The 20012-nt window shown below is 39.5% G+C and overlaps 1 protein-coding gene and 1 long non-coding RNA gene across 5 annotated transcripts in view; one reads left to right on the top strand and one right to left on the bottom strand.

Moving 5' to 3' along the window:
* The window catches only part of DLGAP1 (DLG associated protein 1), an 889418-nt gene that overhangs the window by 407972 nt on the left and 461434 nt on the right, over positions 1–20012 (top strand). The window lies entirely within an intron of this gene.
* Positions 1–20012, bottom strand: part of LOC131811672 (uncharacterized) — a 365766-nt gene that overhangs the window by 6709 nt on the left and 339045 nt on the right. Inside the window, exons 8-12 of the long non-coding RNA XR_009346068.1 lie at positions 18425–18505; positions 18156–18342; positions 17604–17643; positions 16237–16384; positions 15683–15751 (exon numbers count right to left, since the gene is read on the bottom strand). This is a non-coding gene — a long non-coding RNA (uncharacterized LOC131811672). The remainder of the gene's footprint in view (positions 1–15682; positions 15752–16236; positions 16385–17603; positions 17644–18155; positions 18343–18424; positions 18506–20012) is intronic.

The following is a 20012-nucleotide window of genomic DNA, read 5'->3' as shown; positions in this document are numbered from 1 at the left end:
TGTGAACCTGTGCAAAAGTGTAGAGTGTTTCACCAATCAGCGGAGCAAATACTCAGTACAAGCAACTCAGTTCCCCTGAGCACCTGTGTTTACAATGTAGAAGATCTGCTTTGGTGATGCCTCAGACACCGTGCCTTATACTTAACTCCAAGCTGGTTCACGAGAGTACAAGAGTCCTCCTAACTGAGGAGAGAACAGTTTCTGCAAGGCCACTCCTGGCTTGATCTATAACCTCTGGTTACACTGGGGTTGCAGAAGCAGCCTATAGGTGTCTGGAAAATTAAAGACTATCTTCTGTTGCTTGTTAGAAATAATTATTTTTGTCCTTGGACCCCAGGGAAAACAATATTCAATTCCAGAATCTTCCTATCTTCTTTCTCACTATTCAGTTATATTTATCAAATATTTATTAAACATCATTAACTCCTATGAGCATCCTGGGTTACGTACTTGGGATAGATCAGTGAAGAAGATGGGCACAACTCATGCCCCTAAGTTAGTACCTTTGTTCATGCTCTTGAACCTACTGCCTACCTAGAGGAAGAGAAAGAGAAGCTGGGAAAGGATGTGGTGGATGATATGTAACATATTTTCAGGTTTGCTGCACACACAGGCCTTCTTTTAATTCTCTTTTCAGAGCATGTGGCTCATTCATTTGCCTATATTATATGGCCATTTTTAGTTTAACTACCAAAATGTGATTTTTGGATGAGATTCAAACTGAAAATTGTTAGCTCTTTTTCATCATCTGTAAATATTCCTGGAGTGATGAGGGGCTGGGAAGATGAAGGGAGGAAATACTTACTGAGCATTTAGTACACTCCCTGGGCATGATATAGAAGATAGGGCATTGAATCCACAAAATGATTCTGGCAGTTGGATACGGTGTTTATCTTTATTTAGTGTATGAGAAAATAGAATTTGCAAAACTTCCTAAAGATCACACTAATAGTAAGTGACTGACCAGAACTGAATCTGCATTTACCTGCCTCGTCCCAACCACGCTGATTCTGCAGGTAGAAACAGCACACAAAGGCCTACTTAACCTATCATTATACCCAGAGCTGAAGAAGCAATTTCCCTAATTCAGTAAACATTTTAAATATTTTGGAATGAATGCATTTAAGACAAATTTGAGCAATAGAGCTTGGTGGGTGTAAGAAACTCTGAAAAAAAGTATTGTGAAGATTGCTGTAGGGGCACTGGCTGGCTTAGCTGTTAGAGCATGTAACTCTTGATCTCGGGGTTGTGTATTCAAGCTCCACACTGGGCATAGAGACTGGTGTAACATTTGAGGCCTTCTCCATGGAGAATGCCACACGTCAGCTCACAGGTCATCTTTAAGTATGAACTCTGGCTATATTTCCTCACACATGTGCTCATCTCAGATTCTTCACACAGAAGCTTCTCCAAGAGAACTACAGAGAAGTTTCTGTGTAACCTGTTCCTCCATCCACCTCTGTCTCATATATCTTTGAGATGGGAATCATTGCACACTTAAATATCAGTCGAGGGGGCTCGGGCAAAGATTGAAGACTCCAAGAAAGCCAGATCGTTGCCAGCCATCTTTGTAGACCTGTGACTCTTGTTTTGGAGAAGTTATTTGAACCAGTGATTTGTTTCTATTAAGAAGAAACAAAATCTGAAAACCACTGTAAATTTACACTGGTTTTCTTTAAAAAAAAAAAAAATTATGTTCTGTGTATATATTTAAGCATTTATAAAATTAAAGTCTTAAAGTGCTGGTTTCAGCCTGTCAGTAACAAATGTGGTTGGACCAGCCCTTGTGGCTCCTACTATGATTGCACGGTGTCCTTCAGTGAAACCATCAGGAAACTATTAAAAAATAGAGGTTCGGGTGCCTGGGTGGCTCAGTGGGTTAAGCCGCTGCCTTCGGCTCAGGTCATGATCTCAGGGTCCTGGGATCGAGTCCCGCATCGGGCTCTCTGCTCAGCAGGGAGCCTGCTTCCCCCTCTCTCTCTCTCTGCCTCTCCAACTACTTGTGATTTCTCTCTGTCAAATAAATGAATGAAATCTTTAAAAAAAAAAAAAAATAGAGGTTCATTACTTAAAAGACCTGGCAATTACACAGCATACCTGCGGCTACAGGTTTGCAGATAAAGGGAGAACATGCAGAAGGTGGGGGTTCTGCTTTTATTGGGGCCGAGGGGCGGGGCCTACAGTTTTAGGGGCTCACTCTTCATTGGTGAATTTAAAGCACGAGACAAGATCAGTTATCAAATCAACCAAAATCTCTAAAACAGAGGAGCGTCAGTGAGGCGAGGCAGCCTGGCTCTATCTAGCCCTTTGGCTGATGTGTGCTTATTGGAGATCATCATCTTTGAAGTGGATGCTGTAGTAATTAAAGCTTTAAATCAGGCACTTGCATAAGGGAAGAAAGAAAGAAAGAAGAATTGTCAGGGCTTTATAATACAATCTACCCTGTAGTGCCTAGGTAGTTGATAAACTCAAAGTCAGGGGTAGGGCATGTTGTAACTCAGAAAGTAAGGATAGATCAAAGTAGGATTATAGGAACAAATCCTATAATAATTACATAAGCAGTAGTCTGAAATCCACTCAGTAGCTATTGTCCCAACCTTGAAGGGTCCCACAAAGAAATGAAGACAGTGACTTTTGGAGGCCCTAGGAATCTGGGCCAAAGTTTGGGTAATACTGTGAAATATTTTAACATCCTGGGATGTCTGGTGTAGGTAGATAGGATTCTGTCCTGACTTGGTAGATCCTCACCTATCTAAAACAGTTTCTTTGTCCTCAGAATAGGTCAGTTCAGGGAAAGGTTGTGTTTCATTTCAGGAGACTTCCAAAATTATGCCTATGTGGAACAAGTATTTGCATCAGGCATTTAATAAGAGACATTTCTGTGGAACAAAAAGCAAAGAGTAATGATTGTAGCAGATTATAATCCCAGTTTCTGAGTTCTGAAAGCCACCAGTCGAAATTTTGAGACTTCAGGCTGAAAGCGTCTTCAGATGGAGGACAGATGGCGGCATTCTGATAGAATCTGTTGATTTGCAGTTTGAAAGTCTCTGGTGATCTTCCTGAGGGTCTGCCCAGCAACAGGCATGAAGACCATCTGTATATGAGTTAGGGTGATTTCTCTGATGTCTGTAGCATGTTTGGGAAAAGGGTAGTTTTAGTTCTTAATGTTGCAAGTCAGAAGTGGGAGGAAATTGGAAATGTTTAGAGAGTTGTAGCCAAATATTGGAGGAAACTAGTAGAATGCACCATCCAGTCCAGTTTACAGGTAGAAAATAAAACCTCAGACAGTTAAGAGCACTGGAATCTAATATACACATGTGTGTAATTATTTCTCCTGAAACACAATTTTTCCTCTCTACAGTTACCCCTATTTCTGTCAAAGATAACCACAGTAAAACTAATTTGTGTGCAAATTTAGTCTAGGTTCAATGAACTTGACCTAATTGTTTACATTAGCACAGTAAGAATAGCAGCTGACCATACAGAATTATTTATTTTGTATTATTATATTTTAAATTTTTTCAGTGTTCCAAGATTCATTGTATATGCCCCATGCTCCATGCAATATGTGCCCCCCTCCTTAATGCCCACCACCAGGTTCACCCAACCCCCCCACTTCCTTCCCCTCTAAAACCCTCATTTGATTTTCAAGAGTCCAGAATCTCTTGTGGTTCATCTCTCTCCACCCACCAATTTCCTCCAATGCACTTTTCCTTTCCAATGTCCTCCATGTTATTCTTTATGTTCCACAAATAAGTGAAACCATATAATAATTGACTTTCTCTGCTTGACTTATTTTGCTTAGCATAATCTCCTCCATTCCCATCCATGTTGATATAGAAGTTGGGTATTCATCCTTTCTGATGGCTGAGTAATATTCCATTGCACATATGGACCACATCTTTTATCCATTCATCTGTTGAAGGGCATCTTGGCTCTTTCCACAGTTTGGCGACTGTGGCCATTGCTGCTATAAACAATGGGGTACAGATGGCTCTTCTTTTCACTACATCTGTATCTTTGAGGTAAATACCCAGTAGTGCAATTGCAGGGCCATAGAGTAGCTCTATTTTTAATTTTTTGAGGAATCTCCACACTGTTTTCCAAAGTGGCTGCACCAACTTGCATTCCCACCAACAGTATAAGAGGGTTCCCCTTCCTCCACATCCTCTCCAACACTTGTTGTTTCCTGTCTTGTTGATTTTGGCCATTCTAACTGATGTAAGGTGGTATTTCAATGTGGTTTTGACTTAAATCTCCCTGATGGCTAATGATGATGAAGATTTTTTCACATGTCTGTTAGCCATTTGTATGTCTTCTTTGGAGAAGTGTCTGTTCATGTCTTCTGCCCATTTTTTGATGTGATTATCTGTTTTTTGGGTGTTGAGTTTAAGGAGATCTTTATTGATCTTGGATATTAACCCTTTGTCTATATGTCATTTGTGAATATCTTTTCCCAGTCTGTGGGTTGCCTCTTTGTTTTGTTGACTGTTTCCTTTGCTGTGCAGAAGCTTTTTATCTTGATGAAGTCCCAATTCATTTTCACTTTTGTTTCTTTTGCCTTTGGAGACATGTCTTGAAAGAAGTTGCTGTGGCCAATGTCGAAGACTTTACTGCCTATGTTCTCCTCTAGGATTTTGATGGATTCCCCCTCATGTTCAGGTCTTTTATCCATTTTAAGTTTATCTCTGTGTATGGTATAAGAGAATGGTCAAGCCTCATTCTTCTATATATAGATGTCCAATTTCCCCAGCATCATTTATTGAAGAGACTTTTTTCCACTGGATATTTGTTCTGTTTTGTCGAGGATAATTTGACCATAGAGTTCTGGCCCCATTTCTGGGCTCTCTACACTTCCACTGGTCTATGTGTCTGTTTTTGTGCCAGTACCATGCTGTCTTGGTTATGACAGCTTTGTAATAAAGCTTGAAATCAGACAACGTGATGCCCCCAGCTTTGTTTATCTTTTTCAACATTTCCTTTGCAATTCAGGGTCTTTTCTGGTTCCATAGATATTTTAGGTTTGTTCCACACTTTGAAAAATGCCAGTGGAGTTTTGATCAGGATGGCATTGAAAGTATAGATTGCTCTGGACAGTATAGACATTTTAACAATGTTTATTCTTCTGATCTATGAGCACTTTTTGTGTCTTCTCCAATTTCTTTCATGAGTGTTCTGTAGTTCCTCAAGTACAGATCCTTTACCTCTTTGGTTAGGTTTATTCGCAGGTATCTTATGGTCCTTGGTGCTATAGTAAATGGAATCGATTCTCTAATTTCCCTTTCTATAGTTTCTTTGTTAGTATATAAGAAAGCAACTGATTTCTATGCATTGACTTTGTATCCTGCCACATTACTGAATTGTTATATGAATTCTAGTAATTTCAGGGTGGAGTCTTTTGGGTTTTCCACATAAAGTATCATGTCACCTATGAAGAAAGAGGGTTTGACTTCTTCTTTACCAATTTGAATACCTTTATTTCTTTTTGTTGTCTGATTGCTATTGCTAGGTCTTCTAGTACTATGTTGAACCAATTGCAAGAGTGGGCATCCTTTTCATGTTCCTGATCTCAGTGGGAAGGCTCTCAGCTTTTCCCCATTGAGAATGATATTCATTGTGGGTTTTTCATAGATAGATGTTATGAAGTTGAGGAAAGTTCCCTCTATCCGTATACTTTGAAGAGTTTTAATCAGAAATGATGCTGTATTTTGTCAAATGCTTTTTCTGCATCAATTGAGAGGACCATGTGGTTCTTCTCTCTTCTTTTATTGATTTGTTCTATCACGTTGATTGATTTGCGAATGTTGAACCACACTTGCATCCCAGGGATAAATCCCACCTGGTCATGGTGGATAATCTTTTTAATGTATTGTTGGATCCTATTAGCTAGGATCTTGTTAAGAATCATGGCATCCATATTCATCAGGAATAATGGTCTGAAATCCTCCCTGGTTTGGGGATCAAGGTAGCTGGCTTCATAGAAAGAGTCTGGAAGCTTTTGTTCTGTTTCTATTTTTGAAACCGCTTCAGGAGAATAGGTATTATTTCTTCTTTGAATGTTTCATAGAGTTCCCCAGGGAATCTGTCCTGGACTCTTGTTTTACTGGATATTGGTCTATTCAGGTTGTCAATTTTTTCCTGTTGCAGACTTGGAAGTATATAGGTTTCCAGGAATGCATCCATTTCATCTAGGTTGCTTAACTTATTGGCATATAACTGTTAATAATAATTTCTGATGATTGTTTCTATCTCCTTGGTGTTAGTCATGATCTCTCCCCTTTCATTCATAACTTTTTTTTTTTAAGAGTTTATTTACCCATTTGACAGAGAGAGAGATCACAACTACGCAGAGAGGCAGGCAGAGAGAGGGGGAAGCAGGCTCCCTGCTGAGCAGAGAGCTGGATGTGGGGCTTGATCCCAGGACTTGAGATCATGACCTGAGCCAAAGGCAGAGACTTAACCCTCTGAGCCACCCAGGCGCCCCTCATTCATAACTTTTTTGTGTTCTCTCTTTTCTCTTGGATTAGTTTGGCCAGTGGTTTATCAATCTTAATTTTTTCAGAGAACCACCTTCTAATTTTGTTGATATGTTCTACTATATCTCTAGTTTCTAACTCATTGATCTCTGCTCTAATCTTATTTCCCTTCTTGTGCATGGGGTTGGCTTAACTTGTTGATTTTCCGGTTTTTTAAGGTGTAAAGAGAGTTGGTGTATTCGGGATTTTTCAATTGTTTTGAGTGAGGCTTGGATGGATACGTATATCCCCCTTAGGCCCACCTTGGCTGTATCCCATAGGTTTTGGACCGGTGTTTCTTCATTCTCATTGGTTTCCATGAATTGTTTAAGTTCTTCTTGATTTCCTTTGATCTAAACATTCTTGAGCAGGATGGTCTTTACTTCCAGGTGTTTGAATTCCTTCCAAAGTTTTTCTTGTGCTTGAGTTCCAGTTTCAAGACACTGTGGTCTGAGAATATGAGGGAATAATCTCAATCTTTGCGTATCAGTTGAGCCCTGATTTGTGACCCAGTATATGGTCTATTCTGGAGAAAGTTCCATGTTCAGAATGAGTATTCTGTTGTTTTAGGGTGGAATGTTCTGTATATATCTATGAGGTCCATCTGGTCCAATGTGTCACTCAATGCTCTTGTTTCTTTATTGATTTTCTGCTTTGATGATCTATTGCTGAGAATGGCATGTTAAGATCTCCTACAATTAATGTATTCTTATCACTATGACTCTTTACTTTGATTAACATTTGGCTTATGTAGTTGGCTGCTCCCATTTTGAGGGCATAAATATTTACAATTATTAGATCTTCTTGGTGGATAGACCATTTAAGAATAATGTAGTATCCTTCTGTATCTCTGACTCCAGTCCTTAGCATAAAATCTAATTTATCCAATATGAGAATTGCTACCCCAGCTTTCTTTTGAGGCCCATTGGCATGAAAGATGCTTCTCCATCTCCTCACTTTCAGTCTGGATGTATTAGGCTCAAAATGTGTCTCTTGTAGACAGCATATGGACAGGTACTTTCATTTTATCCAGTCTGCAACCCTGTGCTATTTTAAGGGAGCATTTACATGTTGAGAGTGATTATTGAAAGATAAGCTTTTATTGACATCACATTGCCTGTGAAGTCGTTGTTTCTATAGATTGTCTCTGTAAATTTATGTTCTATGTCACTCTCGGGTTCTTTCTCCTTTTACAGAACCCCCACCCTTAATATTTCTTGTAGGGCCAGCTTGGTGGTTACATGTTCTTTTAAACCTTGCCATTGACCGCACAGAATTTATAATCTGCTTTGCTGGTATTTTCATAAGGAATCTCAGATTGAACTTGTATCAGACTTGCCTGAAATACCTATAGACTTGGCTCAATTCCTCTCTTTTTGAGGTCCCCAAAATATCCTGAGGTTCCTGCACCTGCCAGGAAAGAACCTTCTTTACTTAATGGGTAAAGCTGCTGGAAACCCGGTAAGCAAGGTGTCAGGTCAGTACTTCCCCAGTGTCAGGGCTGGCTTCTAGCAATTCAATCTTAGTCCTGAAGTCGTGTGGTTATACCTGAGTCTATGTATGTCTCTGTGAGATAAGACCAAGGTCAAAGCCTTTGTGGATGGTACCCATCTTTCCAATTCTGTCCTGTTTAAAGGACAACTGATTCTTATTGGACTTAAATAAATTGCCATAAAAATAAAAATACTGTTTCTGAATTCTGGAGAGATCAGGTAAGCGGAAAAGATAACTTTTAATTTTGCTTGGAAAGGTATAGTTTACCAAATTACTATGAGAGTTAGCCTATTTTCCTTATATCTGGAAAACAAAATATTAAAGAATGAGAAAAAAAGGTATAAAAAGGCATAAAAATTATAATCTTCCTCCTCCATTTATTCAGTCCCATGTAACTGATTCTTGTGCTGCTTGAATTCAGTTTTTCCATTACTTTTGGAATTTTTTTCCCAGTTCAGTTTTATGATCCTAAAGTTATCAGAAACCTGTATTCTAGGGTCTTTTTCAAGAATCTCCTTAAAGATGATAGATTTTTGCAGAACTCTTCTGTAAAAGAATCTGAGTCAAAAAATAGCTGTCTGTAAATGCTTAAAAAACTTGAAAATGGCATGGTTAAAGGTCAGAACAGAGTCCATTACAATCCAGTTGATCAAAGGAAGTTTTGTTATTTCTGTGACATACAACATTTTTTTAAAGTTTTTGTTTAAATTCCAGTTCACACACTGTATGATATTAGTTTCAGGTGTACAATAGAGTGATTCAACACTTCTGTACATGACCCGGAGCTCATCACAAGTGTCCTCCTTACTCCCCATCACCTAGTTCACCTATCACCCTCTCTGGTAACCATTAGTTTGTTCTCTATAGTTAAGACTCTGTTCCTTGATTTGTTTGGTTTCTTCAATTCCACATGTGAGTGAGATCATATGGTATTTGTCTTTCTCTGACTTATTCTGCTTAGCATTATACTCTCTAGCTCCAGCCAAGTCATTGCAAATGTCTTTTTTTTTTTTAATGACTGAATAATATTGTATTGTGGGTGGATATACATACACACACACACACATACACACTTTATCCATTCACCATTGGACATTTGGACTGTTTCTATAATTTGGTTATTCTTGGTAATGCTGCCATAAACATTGGGGTGCTTGTGCTCTTTCAAATCTAGCATTTTTGTATCCTTTGGGTAAATAGCTGGTAGTATAATTGTTGGATGAAGGGCATGTCCATTGTTTAACTTTTTGAGGAGCCCCCAAAATGTTTTCCAATGGAGCAGCAGGTTTTCCCTTTCTTCATATCTTAACACTTGTTGTTTCCTTTATTTTATTTTATTTTTTTTTATTTCTTTTCAGTGTAACAGAATTGTTTATTCTTATGTTGTTCATTATAACCATTCAGACAGGTGTGAGGTGATATCTCATTGTAGTTTTGATTTGAATTTCCCTGGTGATCAGTGGTGTTGGCCATCTGTATGTCTTCTTTGGAGAACTGTCTGTTCCATGTCTTTTGCCAGTTTTTTAATTGGATTATTAATTTTAAGATACTAATTACAAGTGGTAACATACAGGGACATATTAGGTTGCTAGGAGTTTCATAGAGTTCCTAGAATATTTTAATACCCTATATCCAGATACATGTAATCTAACAAAGTTTGGCATCTCCTGTTTGATGATGCTTCCCATATAATTTGACATACATACCAAATAAGCTTAAGGTCTAACAAGTCTTTCAAGATGATCCAGGAACCCTCTGGAATATCCTAAAGGTCTCCTGATCCCCAGATCTAAAATACTTCATTTGGAATTTGGGGAAGTTTGTCAAAATACCAAAAAGGTTTTAAAACCGTTAAATAGAATCATAGATCACTATGAAACAATACTTTGTTATCTGTTTAACCAAAGTGACACGGACTTCACAGGCAAATAATGAAGGTTACATACTTCTATGCTAAACTCAAGTCTTTCAATATCAAGAAGACTGGGGTTATTTTAGTAATCAAAGACATGATCAAACAAAGCAAATTATTTTGATAAAACACAGCATCACAGAATCCTTTTTTTTTTTAGGCAGATAATTTTTAGAGATTAAAAAAAACCCTTTATAATCTCTTATCAAGAGCAGACCAATAATTCAAGAAAACTTTGTCCTTTTAACAAAGAAAAAAACCTAATTTCATATTTGCATCAATGTACTTTCAGTATTAAAACTAATTTACTTAATCAAATTTATTCCACTCTTAGCCAGTCCTGACCACACATAAAATTCCTTCCCAAAGATTCCTTTTCCATAAATCTTCAACAGTTTTCTTTTTTACATTCAGATTTTGTTCTGTGTTTTCCCTCTTTCCTTGCCTCACTGTAACACAATATTACTTTTCCCTCAGGAAGAATACATGTCCATTCCTCAGACCATCTTTTACCAAAAATATATACCTTACTTTGCTTGCATACAGCAAAGTTTCCCTTAACCACTTACATTAATTAGAATTCTTAATTCTTAGGAAGCTTAACTACGAAATACAGAATTATGAACTTTTTACATTAGTGTTCTGTGAGTTGGCAAACCGAGAAATATTTTGTACTATAAGAAAGCACGTATTTCTAGAATTCAGTCTTTCAATAAAGCATGGAACATGTGCTAACAGACCCAAATTTTATCTTTAGCTTCTCTAAAAGTAGAATAAAACACCAAAAGTAAATAAACCTATGTACAGTAATTAATGTTCATTATTCTATCTTACTTGGAAATGATCTCGATATTCAGTAAATTTAACTCATCATTTAACTTAACAAACTTAGCTTTAAGGCTTCAGATTACAAAAAACTTTGAGACATTAAAAAAGTATACCATTATTCTAAATTTGCCTGACCCATTTTGCAGCAGAGATAACATGAATTCAACTAGTAAACCCATATAGTTACTAATCTGCCTTATATTTAATACTGATAATTTTGAAAACATGTTTGTTATAATCAAACCCACAACCTTAAATTAGCTTTGCTACCAAATGTTTTCCCAGATCATAAGACTCTGAAATTCATTTGCATTGTTTTCATTTTATTTTTGAGAATTTTTATGAATACTAAATTTACAGATGTACTTAGTTTTCTTAAAGCCAATTAAATAGAGCTCTTTTACAATATAATTTTGGTAATATCATTCAGAGGTAGAAAAATACCATACATCTACAATGCATGAACACACAGGCAGATGCATACAGAGATCTTATAGTTATGGCTTTTTAAAATGTTTAGCCATGGGGTGCCTGGGTGGTTCAGTGGTTAAGCCACTGCCTTCGGCTCAGGTCATGATCCCAGGGTCCTGGGATCAAGTCCCACATCTGGCTCTCTGCTCAGCAGGGAAGCCTGCTTCCCCCCCCCCCCTCTGCCTGCCTCTCTGCCTACTTGTGATCTCTGTCTGTCAAATAAATAAATAAATAAAATCTTTTAAAAAAATAACATAAAATGTTTAGCCATGAGACGGATACAATAATGTCCAGCTCACTAGTTTACAAAAGAACAGTTGGACTCCAACTGTTTTTCTGGGATAAGTTAAACTTAACTGTTCATGTGGCTAACCTCTTTCTCTATTTGTAGAGAAGACTTTTACCATTTGTATTTGTCCCTGGAAGTAATCTTAAGGAGACAGTGATCAAGAGTCTGGGCAAAAGAGTCTTTTTTGCAGCTTGTATCTTTCTTTTCCTTTCTTTCCTTCTCTTCCTTCCTCTCATTTTAGAGACCTCCTGGGCATTTACATTTCAAAGACATGGTAAGACTTACATCTTCAAGGGGCAGAGAAGAGTGCAGGTTTTCTCTTAGGAGTTTGAGTGCTTTTCGGAGAGTTTTGGCAGCCCCAGTTAAAATGTGGTTGTGCGGTCTTGTAATTAGGTGGTGTGCTCTGTAAAGAATAATTCTCTGAACTCAAGGTCCAATAGGGCCTCTTCTGGATTGGAAATGATGATGTGGCCTTGGGGGGTCACTGTGGTCTGGGAAATGATAAACTCTTTGAATTCTGCCAGTTTTGCACAGGAGGAGAGGAGCCTCGTCTTAATGTTTTCTACCCACTGGGAGCCTTAGCCATGATCACTGTGATAGAAGGAAATGAGCATTTGCCTAGATGGATCTTTAAGAAAGTTACAGATTTCAGAGTCTTTGGAGACACCTACCAACCAGTTGACCCATTTTGGCAGCTGTGAATAAGAATCCAGAGCCCTTTTAATCAAAAAAGAAAACTGACAGGAGCCATTTAGTTCCCCTCTCTCCTGCCTGTTGTATATTATCTTTAAGAAATGGTTGAATTTCAGTTAGGATATGTTTACTTTCAGTTTTTGTTCTTACCTTAATCTGGGGTGTTGTTACTGGAAACTTTTAGATGACATCACTACGAGGCCTCTTCACAGGTAGCTGCTTTTCTTTCCCAGGTCCCAGGAGAACCCCTCTGGGATTGGGCTCTGCCTCTGCCAGTAATGAGAAAGCCACTGGGCCGCTAGAGTTTAATGGCAGGGTCTTAGCATGCTGGTGTGCCTGACATTGAAAAATACCCAGGAAGCATCCCTGAGGCTTTGCATTTACTGAGCAGCTGCTAGACCTCCTCAGGATCCTTAGGATTAGATGTCCACAACATTTATAGTTCTCCATCAATTTTTCTAACTTAGGACACTGGTAATTGGACCCCTAATATTCTATTGGATCAAGGGATGAAGAGTGACAGCAGTGAGTGAAGTGGTGACCCAGAAACCATGGCCTCTGTTGTGCTTTCCCTCTGGTGGTGTCATTGGTTTCTTACTGCAATAATGGGCTTGCAATCCAATCTGTCCTTCTTAGCTCTCTTTGGCCTTAAGGTGGGGTAGACCCTTTCTCATGTTAGTCAATATATCTCGTCAGACCATATGACCTTGATCACACTGCTTGGGGGAAACTGTTCATGATCATATCATGATTCTTTGGGTTGGATACTGCAGGTCACATATTGCAGGGGCAATACATCAGAGTACATAGCAGTGCCACAGACCCCCAGCAAACATGCTCACTTCCCATAGGGGGTTACCCTGAGTTAGGCAGCAGGTAAGCAAATTACAGGTAAAGGGCATTCCTCTTAGTTAATTTCAAGAGCAACCCGCAATCCTGCTGACTGCTACATCCATTGTTTTGTGCAAATCTCGGCCTATCGATAACTAGTCTTGTAGTTGGACTGGCCCTTCTGGTTCTTATGATTGCAAGATGCCCTTTGGCAACAATCATCAGGACACTTTGGGAAAACAGAGGTTTATTACTTATAAGACTTGGAAATTAGAGTGAAAGCATGCACGGGCTAGAGGTTCTGCTTTTACTGGGGTGGAAAGTGGGGGCCTCGTGTTTCATGGGCTCACTCTTTAGTGGGGGATTTTACAAACATGGGAAGAGAAAGGCAAGTGCCCAAAGGGTCAGTTATTGAAGTCAAGATCTCTCCACAAAGGAGCCTCAACGGGGTGAGGTGGCCTGGCTCTATCTCTGTGGCTGACCACGTAATAATTGGAGATTGCCATCTTTGATTCCTTGGCAACTAAAGTCAGGCACATGCATTATTAAAAAAAGAAAGAAAAATGTCAGGGCCTCGCACTAGAGTCTGTCTCTAGAAAAAAACTTCAGTCATACTGGAGGGAACAGGAGACAGAAAGAAGACCCTAACTGTATACTTGTTACTTAGAGGGATATAATAATCTATTAATCACATGTGTTTACTATTCTTTGGTCTGAACACTGTAAAATTAATGATCTGAAGCTAAAAGAGGAGTGCTGTTTATTTTTCAATATCCTCTTTTGTTCCACCAATGATTTGAAGTGGCCTATAAGGATAGTTAGATCCACGGAGAGAGATGGATAGATCTAGATAGATCAGTAAAAAATACTATTATTGTTGCTGAATTTAGGCCCATGGATGATGACTGACACTGGGCTGATATTTCTAAAAGCTGAAGCAAAAAGGAACTATTATGTCACTGGTCTATATTCATGGTCGTGAAAGATAGCATTCTCCAGTGAATCAAAGATTTTCCTGACACCTCAGTTTGACAAGGACTTCTTATCTGATGTATAGTGGCCAGTATGTTTTTATGACATGCTGACAACAAAAGTTTAGTTTTAAGCAGGGCCTCACAGGAAACTTTAGTTTTGAGGGGTTTTATTCCCCTTTAATATATGATGAGGGCATAACGCCCAAATCCAACTCAGTGGAAGCAGTTTGCTGGAGAAATGGGAAAGCCTGTGGACAACATCCACAGCTTGCTGCCCATATCCTTTTGTTGCCAGAAAAAGGCCACCACAAGCATAGCTCATTACTGGCCCCAGTGCTTGCCTCACCACACATCGTGTGTGCACAGCTAGGTCATCCAAGTCTTTTCTGCTAAGACCCAAGTGGGCTGAGGTTTTTGAAACAAGTGCTCTTGGCTATCACTACGCATTTATTAGAACTGACAAAACTGAAGCCTATTTGTCATCAAGGGCTGGACTTTCTAGGGTCAAATATGTGCTTCAGAGAGTAGTATTATAGACACCATTTTCTGTATGTTTCTTTAAGTGTATTTTTCTAGGGAATGACTTCAGAGCTTTCAATCCATGAAAGGGTCGCAGTCAGGAATGCATTGACCACAGGTCCTTTAAACACTCGTCCTTCAATATTTCTGTCAAGAGTTTTCAATAAAGGTCAGCAGCAGACCGTTCAAAGGCCTACTCTCTGGCAAGGACCTGGGGCCCGTGTTCAGCACTGCTGATTAAAGGCAGAGCCATGAGCACTAATGATCAAAACCACAGTCGGCCACGCAGTCTGTGAGAACTAAGAGCCTCGCCCACCTGGTACTGCCACTCACCTGGACACTGAAAAGGTGAGGCAGAGCCTGTCAAAAATATTTGAGTGTCAGCTGTATGTCAGAAAATGAGGACACAGTGTTGAACAGCTTCCTGTCCCTATTGTGCTTATTCTAATGGTTAGACAATAACTAATTACTATTTTTCTTATTTGCTGTAAAGGACAGGAGGGCTAAAATTGTCCTTAAAAAATGAGCTGAGGGGCACCTGGGTGGCTCTTAAGCCTCTGCCTTCAGCTCAGGTCATGATCTCAGGGTCCTGGGATCGAGCCCCGCATTGGGCTGTCTGCTCGACAGCGAGCCTGCTTCCCCTCTCTCTCTGCCTGTCTCTCTGCCTACTTAATAAATAAAATCTTTAAAAAAAAAATGAGCTGAATATTTTCTAGAACACCAAAGAGAAAATGTGTCTCAGAGTCTCACCAAGCATAGGCAAGGATGGAGTATTTATTTTCAGAGTTTTTTACAGATCTAAACTTATCACAGGAATTTAGGGATATAGAAAATCTTATAATTGGGCCTAAATTCATTTTGTTAGCTTAAGACTATAGACATACTGTTTAGAACTTTGACCATAATAAAGGTTACGCAGACAATAATTACAAGTAGCTTCATTAAATCTGTGTACATATTTAATGTCCACCCTAAAATGAAGCCACATATTGACACCTTTTTTTTGAGGGAGGGAGAGAGAGAACCTTAAGCAAGCTCCATGCCCAGCACGGTGCTCCATTTCACAGCCCTGAGGGCGTAACCTGAGCTGATTTTTTTTTTTTTTTAATATACGATAACTTCTAACGATTCTCTTCTTGATTTTGTGATCCGTTACCAGTATTCTGTAGAATTGTACAGTGGCTCCCATCAGAGGGCTTCTCTTTCTCCATGAACTCTGAGGAAACTGCATGGAGAATGGAAAAGGAGAAATGTCACAGTAGAGCACACTAAAAATTATTGTGGTTTGAGCTCACTACACAAAAGCAGAAGAAACCTCTACAGACTACCTAAATTAATCAACATAATGCTTATTTTTAACCAGGAACAGATATCCAAAATGCATTATACATGTGAAAAGTAGTATACCCTCAGATTTGCAGCTCAGAATGTCAGGATTCAAAACTCGTGAACTAGCTGTGTGATCTTGAACAAGTAAATTAGCACTTTGTGCCTCAGTTTCCTCATCTGTTAATAGGACCTACCTTAGAAAGGTGTTTTAAATAAATGACAGATATATGTAAATGCTTATGATACCTGATACATAGTAAGCAGATGTTAAGAATAATTATTAAAGGAAAACCCCTAGCACAAGACAGTAAGGCTCAAATGAACATTAAGCACAAATGACCCTAATGGAAATGAATTTTTAAAAATTAAAATTAAGAGTACCTGGGTGGCTCAGTGGGTTAAACCTCTGCCTTTGGCAGAGGTCATGATCTCCGGGTCCTGGAATCGAGCCCCACATTGGGCTCTCTGCTCAGTGGGGAGCCTGCTTTCCCCGACTCTCTCTGCCTATCTCTGTGCCTACTTGTGGTCTCTGTCAAATAAATAAATAAAATCTTTTTTAAAATTTTTCAAATTAAAAACAAATCCAGAAATTAGAATTTAATATTACTAAATTAGTATTTTCAAAAAACAGTTATGATTATGAAATAGGAGCAAAGATAATTTATAGCGTAAAAAGTAAAAGGACAATGCTGGAAAAGATTTGTAAGGCAGATTTCTTGCTGCTCAGCCAAACTGTCTTTCTCTTCCTCATATGCTCCAGCCCCCTTTGCAGTTTGGTGTGGCTGAAGGGGTGAGTTCCGATGTGTGTCCCTCCCAGCCAGCACATAATCAATTCCCTGGCACGGTCTCTGTGCTGTGAGACATGGCCAGTATTTCACCGTGTTGGTCTGTGTCCCTAGCAACACAGGGACTGAGAAGGTGGACAGAGATATTAAGAACCATCTATACTGTGATAAGGAATTTGAGCTTTTTCATGGAAGCTATAGGATCTCCAGAAGTGTCTGTATTGTATAATCAGGTAAGTCACTCCTTTGGCTGGGTAGAGGATAGACTCTGGAGGGCAGGAGAGGTGGGCTGGGGGCCAAGACTAGAAAGCAGTTAAGAGACTTGCATAACCGCCCCTGTGGGATGGAAGGAGGCAATGGACTTCAAAGGAAATTGTGGAGGGACAGTCAACAATTATATCGGGTGTGGGAAGCTGAGATACCAAGGTAAGAAATAAAGGTAGATAGAGATGGGGGTGGGGGGGGCGATGGTTATGCCTCTTGATCTCTGTGTTGTCTGAGAGGTGAGAAAATCTTCATTAGCAGTTTCTACTGTCACATCTTATACAATCTGTCCTTCTCAAACTATGTGCTGGTGGCTTCACTCATCCCAGTCCTTTCCAGTGCTGGGCTCTGCCTGGAAGACAGTCTAGAAAGCTTCTGAACTATATTCTCCCCACATCCAGCAATACCTCTTCTCTGAAGGCTTCTCTTCCTCCTCAAGATATGCTTGGTTGTTCCTCCTTTGTGCCCCTCTCCCCTTGAGCACTTAGGAGAATGTGCTCGACATGCCCACTTGACATCTTTGCAATGATGTCGGAAGGACATTGATGGGAAAGATCTATTTTTTATCATGGTTTTTCTTATTACTAGCAGAAGGCCAGATATAATGGGTTCTCGATAGATGTTTAATGAATGAGCTAATGGCTTGAGAATAAGAGGACAGGGGGAAAAGTAGGGATCTTAAAATAGCACACCCCTTACCTTCATTCCCTTAAGAATCCAGGAGGCTGCACAGCAACACCTGTGTGGACCGACAGCATTGAAAAAGATTGTAGTTAAGGTTGAAGGAGAAAACCCAAGCAGTCCACACAGTGGTAGGACTCTTGTTCCTTTAGGACCAATTTATCCATTTATGAGAAAACTCCCCTAAGAAGGAGCATGTAAACACACTTGCATGTGCAGCATAGAGGAAGGAAAAATTATACCCACACTTTTCTAACCCAGCATTTTCCAGAATTGTACAGATAAAGCATACTCAAGTGACCATCACCCTCTCCTTTACACAGTGAAATGAATGATGGGTACTTTCTACTCTTAATTGTATACAGTTTTCCACAGGTTGTGGAGTTGAGACTTCTAGTTGTTTGCCTAATATAATCTCTCCCTTTTTCTTAGTATCAGAATTCCAGTTTTATTTTAAGTAGCAGTCTGGCAAGCTGAGAAAGCCCACATCTACCAGCCTGCAAGCTAGTGAGATATAACCATTTAAATAAATTCTGGTTATTATTAGGGAAGGGTAGTATGGAACATTACCTGGCTTTTCAAAAAGTTGACTCTGGGGGCACCTGGATGGCTCAGTCATTAGGCGTCTGCCTTCGGCTCAGGTCATGATCCTGGGGTCCTGGGATCGAGCCCCACATTGGGCGTCCTGCTCGGCGGGAGGCCTGCTTCTTCCTCTCCCACTCCTCCTGCTGTGTTCCCTCTCTTGCTGTGTCTCTCTCTGTCAAATAAATAAATACAATCTTTAAAAAAAAAAAAAAGTTGACTCTGCTGGGAGATTTGCCCCTTTACCTCCTACTTACCTTCCTCTGGTCTTGTGGCTAAGCACTGGCACTCCAGCAGCTATTTTGGAACATGAGGTGGCCTTAAATTTGGAGGTAACTCTAGAAAGAAGAACATAAAAATAGTAAGCATTGGAGTCCCTTACTACCAAAGAATCAAAATACCAGCACTGAAATACTCAGCTCTGAATTGTTTTTCTTGAAAAAATTTACATCTCTATGTTTACAATAGAAAATCCGGTGATGTCCTTAAAAAAACAAACAAACAAAAACAACAACCAAACCTTATATTGCGTACTGGGGCTTAACTTCTCGTAACTAACGTAGTGCACTAATGATTCTTAATCTAATTTTACTATGATTGCCACATAGTTTACTGCAGTGTAGGCTCAAGTGGTTACACGTTTGTTTTTACCTCCATGAAAAAGCTAGAGAAATGGTGTAAGTCTGCATCGTGTTCTGCAATGTCTGAAAGAGCCTGCAGGTCAAAGATAGCAGAGTCATACTCCCTGAGTATCACAGACAAGCACCCATTCTGGGATGTGGTGTAGATCATTTGCCTTTTGTACATCTTCAGTCTTTAGAGAGTCAGTCTGACATGGGAGTCCAGAAATCCTTTGGTCTCTTGTAGTGCTTCTCTTCTTTTCCACCACCCTGGCCTCCCTACCTGCTACAACTTCTTGAGGTGTCATGGGGATACTCATGTGCCCAATGGCTCCTGTTCTTGGGAGGCCAACAGTGGATCTTGGCATGTTTTTCCCCAGCTGTACTGACATATGAATAACCTATAACACTCTAAGGTCTATAGCATGATTATTTGATACATGTGTTCACTGCAAAATGATGCCACAATATTTTATCTTAAATATTCTCACTAAACACACACATTAGAGGTGTAAATATTGTGGTAACTTTCAACTATATAATGCAGTGTTTCTGACTAGTCACCATGCTGTACACAGCAGGCACACCTTAGAGATATTGCAGGTTTTGTTCCAGACTACTACAGTAGAGTGGGTACCTCAAAAAGGCTACCAAAAGGAATTGTTTTGGTTTCTCAGTGCATAGAAAAGTTAATGTTTACACTATAGTCTATTAAGTGCAATAGCATCATGTCTAAAAACCAGTATACATCCTTACCAAAAAAAAAAAAAAAAAAAGTTAACCATCATCTAAGCTTTTAGCAGGTCTTCATCTTTTTGCTGGTGGAGGGTCTTGCCTTCGTGTTGGTGGCTGCGGCAATTTCTTAAGACAACAATGGAGTTTGCCATGTCAATGGACTCTGATAGCATTTTACCCACAGTAGAACTTTTTTCAAAACTTGGGTCAGTCCTCTCTGACCCTGTCACTACTTTCTCAAGTTCAAGGAGTATTCTAAATCCTTTGTTGTCAGCCATCTCACACAACCACTTTCTTTGCTCCTCCATAAGAAGCAACTCCTCATGCATTCAAGCGTTATCTTGAGTTTGCAGCAATTCACTCACATCTTCTAGCTCCACTCCTTATTCTAGTTGTCCTGCTATTTCCACCACCTCTGCAGTGACTTCTTCCACTGAAGTCTTGAACCCTCCATCCGTGAGGGTTGGAATCAACTTCTTCCAAACTCCTG

Source organism: Mustela lutreola, chromosome 11 (genome assembly GCF_030435805.1).
Source record: "Mustela lutreola isolate mMusLut2 chromosome 11, mMusLut2.pri, whole genome shotgun sequence".
Taxonomy (NCBI): domain Eukaryota; kingdom Metazoa; phylum Chordata; class Mammalia; order Carnivora; family Mustelidae; genus Mustela; species Mustela lutreola.
The sequence above is the reverse complement of the archived record's forward strand: the minus strand, read 5'-3'. Positions and strand labels throughout refer to the sequence as shown.